The following is a 5,170-nucleotide window of genomic DNA, read 5'->3' on the forward strand; positions in this document are numbered from 1 at the left end:
GGGTGTCGATCCACAGGGAGGATGTCTAATCTGCGAGAAACAACAAACTGGGAAGTAAACAAACTCATAAACCAATAAAAGGTTTTGGGGTTTTTGGTTAAGATCCTAAACTAAACCTAATCTAATATTCACAAGAAATGCAATGCAGGATGAATTGTTAAAAGAACATATGAAGCATATCGACGCAAACTAAAGACTCTTAAACTCATAGGTGGCGATTTAGACTTCTCTGGTTTACCCTAATCGATGTATGATGGCATTTCCAATTAGCTTCAGGGTGATTTATCTTCATCTGTTTCTGGGAATCTGCATTGAACTAGAATAGACATATGCATGATTAACCAACTGTCGTCACCTTAATCCACTAATCTCTTAGATCTAGCAATTAACTCTCGCTCCCATGCTAAACTTAAGATCATGCATTAGACATCTTCTCTATAGGTTGCTTTCGACTCCTATAGCGACTATGTTCTTCTGAAGCTAGATACGGAATATCTGATACAACACTCTCGTGGCTCTGATCGATCTTACGCTCAGAGAATAGGTCATGAATCTACTCTCATGCTTTATGAACAACTTAGAAGATGAGATCCAGAATATGGCTAAGAACAAATCGATATATACGCTTGTCGATATCTTCAAACAACTTGACTCTCTGGGACTAAGCTACATGATGCAATGAATGATAAAAGACATAGAACAATGCAAAAGAATGAAACAGAAAAGTTAATAAGATAAAAAGGAGAAAGAACAATGGATCTGGGGAAGAATCCCCATCTCCATCGCCTAACCCTAGAAAAACAGATTTTGGTGGCTCAGAATCTCATTACATGATCATACACCCGTTTAGGGCTGCTAAACAATGTATTTATAGGTCCTAAGGTCTTCCAGGTCTCATTTAGGGCTTCTCTGTAGAGAAATGGCGAAGTGGGCTTTGATGTTGGGTCTTGTGGCTCGTCCTAAGGTCCACCGGGGGTGAGAGTATTCCAGGACAGGTAAAACATTTGTTTACCGCGGGTGAGAGTCTTCCGGGACTGGTGAACTGGGTCAACTTGTTGTCCATGTATCTTTTGATTGCACCATTGGATCTTTGTGATGTAAAGTGCTATGGAAATCTGGTTGTCTCCTTTTGATTTTCCCCAAATTTGAGCTGGATCGGACAGTGAGAAAGTGTTCATTTGAGGCTGAACTTCTGACGGTCTGACTCTGAGCTAAAACTGTGGATTTCTTCCATTTTGCCATCATTTTCCCTAAGTTTCCTGAAAAGAGCCTTGAAATTACAAATACATGGAAATCATAATAAAAGTTCCTAAAACTAATTAAAACCTTTGGAAAATCATTTGAAATAAATGGTAAAAATGGGTCAAAATCAGGTGTTATCAATCCATGAGATGTCTGATTTATTCGACATCATCGCCGGCAGTGTGCCGAGCTTAGATGCTTGATAAACCCGTATTTTGACAACTTTTATGGATCATAATAATATCTTATGCAGGTGTTTTAACTCTGTTTTCAATGGTTTTAAAGTGTTTTCAATGTTTTAGAGTTTCAAAAGAATTTTCAGGAAATTTGGGCAAAAGATATGCAATTCAGAACAAATGAGCAATTTTGGATAAATGCAGACCGTCAGAAGTATGGCAAGCGATGAAGACCTTCTCACCGTCTGATCACCCCCAAAGTTTTAGAAAACATAGACGATCTAACCATCTTTCTAATGCACTTGGTTTAGAGACAATCCAACGGTTAGATTTTCAGATACTCCCAATGCAAGAATGACAGAAATGCAGTTCTGGAAGAGTGCCACAAGCCGGGACCGTGGCCAACACCTATTTCCCCGCAGGTGGGACTATCACGACCGCGGGCAGGCAACGTTCACTTTCCAGACGACTTAATTAAAGCCCAGATCAATTCCTTTTGTTATTTTTGAAGCCCTAAGTGTCCAAGACCACTCCAGAAGCTATAAATACCCCCTTTAGGTCATTCTAACGAAAGGAGACCAATAGAGACTAAAAATTTAGACTTGGAGAGAGAGAGAGAGAGAGAGTTCGTGTGCCTAACAAATCCTAGGAGGCTGCCGCCCTTGAAGGAGGAGCCGCCGCTGGAGGAAGTCATCGCGCCTCCGTCTGCTTCTCCGTTCTTCGTTTTTCTTCCCTCTTTTCTTTAATTTCATGCACTTTCAATTTCGTTTATGATGCTTTGTTACAATATGTTTGAGTAGTTACCCAGTTGGGTTTAAAGGGATTGTTCAAAGGGAATTTCATGTGTCTTTTATTATGAATTGATAGATTTAGGATTTATAATCTTCTAGATGTTCTTCGTTTGCCTTAAATCTTACTACGTGATTCTTTGCTGGCCACTTAGAAGTCGATCTGATATGATATGTTGCGAAAGCTTTCATTGATTGTCTGAACTAGGGTGAAACGAGCAATGATTTTATAGTAGTGGAAACCTACCTGTATATAAGTTGTGAATGTTGATGAGTCTTGACCTGCTATTGCATCTTCTCTTTTCCAGGATCAGAGTGGAAACCTACTGATCAGGATTGCGAGAGATAGTTGTTTAGTGCTGCGAAAGTAGGCTATTCATACTTCCGTGCCTGAGTGCTAGAACATACGTAGTTGATTACCTTTATCACCTTTTTAAAATCGACATAGCTTAGTCCATGAATCCCTGTGAAACCCCTTGATGTCCAACGTTTGTCTTTAATTGCTTACAACCTTCGAATTCCTTATTTCCATTCTACTTTCATTCGCTTATTACTTGCTTTTATTTGCTTTCGTTTTAAATTTCTTTTTACTTTCTTTCTAGTTTAGATTTACTGACAACCAAAACCCAAAACCAAAACCCAAATTGTTTAGTTCTAATCTGATTTAAGCATTGCTGTGAATTCGTACTGAAACAACTAAGTCTCTGTGGATCGATACCCTAAATACTACAGCGCACATCTGTGCACTTGCAGACAATTAGAGGTTATAAATTTAAAACCTGAAGCTTAGTAAAACGAAAACAACAGCCCTGCTTTTGCTCGCATCAAGTTTTTGGCGCCGTTGCCGGGGACTTTGATTTTTTTTGTTGCGAATCCCAGCTTAAATCCATTAGAACACTTGTTTACTTTTACTTTTTCTTTTGAAATTTTCAGGTTTCTCTGCGATGAGATACCGGGAACACGTTCCCGGGACTCTTGGTGATCCACCATATCGTGTGGATGTTGATCTGATCGATGATGATGACCTGATTGATGATGAGTTTGAAGAACCGATCTATGATGACAATGAACTGATCGGATCGGTAAAACATGAAGATGATGATGAACTGATTGGAAGTTTCGATTCACTCGAGAAGTTCTTGGGAGATCGAAGAGCTATTCAAGCAGCCTTACCAGAGGATGGCAAAACCAAAATTAAGGTACCCTATATCCACTTAGTTCAACAAAATCAATTTTATGGTTATTCATTCGAAAACCCGATAGACCATATCGAGACGTTCGAAGAATTATGTGCAACCATTACAGCAAATGGGGATTACCACAAGTGTAGTATTTTCCCATTCTCTCTAAGAGACAATGCCAGCAAATGGCTAAAATCTTTGCAACCTGCTTCACTAAAAACGTGGACAGCGTGTAGAACTGCCTTCCTAAATCGTTTTTACACTAGAGATCGTTCCAATCTCTTAAGGAACAAGATTAGAACTTTTAAACAAAAAGAAGATGAAGATATTTTAGATACTTGGAAAAGATTTAGGGAATTACAAAGAGATTGTCCACACCATGGATATCTGCTGTGTATCTTCTATCGAGGTATTACTCCAGAGTTACGACACTCTTTCGACACAGTGATAACACCGTATTTTGACCACTTTTATGGATCGTTTTGAAATACTTTTTATATGTTTTTAATTGCTTTTAAGTACTTTTATTATGTTTTTCTAGTATTTGTAGTTCCAAGACTCTTTTCAGGTAACTTAGGGAAAAGCTTAACAAAATGGACAAAAAACCAGATTTCAGCTCAGAGTCAAACCGCCAGAAGTTCACCCCTGATTGAAGGCCTTCTCACCGTCTGATCCAGCTCAAATTTGGAGACCTTAAAGATGGAAGTATCAGTTTTCCAGTGCACTTTACAGCTTGGCAATCCAACGGTTCAATCAAAAGATACGCGAAGAGCAAGATGTCCCGTAAACCAGCTGGCCAGCACTTCCACCCGCGGCCAACAAGCATTTTCCCGCGGTCAGGAGCATCCCGACCGCGGCAAACCATACATTCCCCGCGGTCAGAGCACTCCCAACCGCGGCCTTCAACCTCCAAGCCCAAAAAGCCCATTTCTGAAGCCCACATTTGGAGAAACCCTAAGTGACGTCCAAAGAGGTCTTGAGCACTATAAATACATGTCTTAGGAGCCCTAGAAATAGTGTGTAAACTTAGAGAACCGAATTATTTACTTCATACTTTTATTGTTTTTGCTTTAGCTTTTAGGGAGAGAGAGATTTGTTCTCTTGAACCCTTGTTCTTTCTTTTTCAATTTCGGTTTCTATTCTACTTCTTAATACCATGTCTTTGATTTCGTTTATTATGTCTGAGTTGTTTTATTGTTGGGATTAAGGGATTTTCGATGGGGATTTATATGTTCGATGAGAATTCCATTGGCTATTGAGCTGAATCTTAGAACTTTTTCTTCTGAATTCGTTTTTACTGCATGAGGGTAGCGTCATGAACTACAATCTGATCCAGATGCTTGGTGACACGAAAGTGTTCATCAGGTATCAGATCTAGTTTGGGAGAGCAAAACAAACATAGGAGTGGAAACCTACCTATGGGCGATTTGTGAATTAGGACGAGTCTTAAACATAATGCATCTCTTCTCTTCCAGGGTCAGAGTGGAAACCTACTGGTCAGGGTTGAGAGAGATAGTTGTCTATGATCACGACAGTGGCGTATTCATACGTCCGTGACTCCAGTTCAAAAAGTTTAAGCTAAGATCTTACAAAATTTCCTCTCTAGCAATGTTTTGAATCGTTCGTACCCCTGAGAAAACTTCCCTGAAGCCCAACGCCTTTTCTCCATTGATTTACACCGATTTTTCTTTAAGCTGTAGTTCAATATTGTCTTTCCTTTTTAGTTCATTTTCATTTAAGCATTAGAATATCCGTTTTTATCATTTTTAGTTATTTTCGTTAA

General features: G+C 39.3%; 1 non-coding gene across 1 annotated transcript; it reads right to left on the reverse strand.

Annotated features, from left to right (window-relative positions):
* Positions 1–3,665: 3,665 nt before the first annotated feature.
* Positions 3,666–3,773, reverse strand: LOC112086965. The gene has a single exon (XR_002899814.1). It is a non-coding gene; the product is annotated as a small nucleolar RNA R71 (small nucleolar RNA).
* Positions 3,774–5,170: the final 1,397 nt, after the last annotated feature.

This window comes from Eutrema salsugineum, unplaced genomic scaffold (assembly GCF_000478725.1).
Source record: "Eutrema salsugineum unplaced genomic scaffold, Eutsalg1_0 scaffold_2, whole genome shotgun sequence".
In the NCBI taxonomy this organism is placed as follows: Eukaryota; Viridiplantae; Streptophyta; class Magnoliopsida; order Brassicales; family Brassicaceae; genus Eutrema; species Eutrema salsugineum.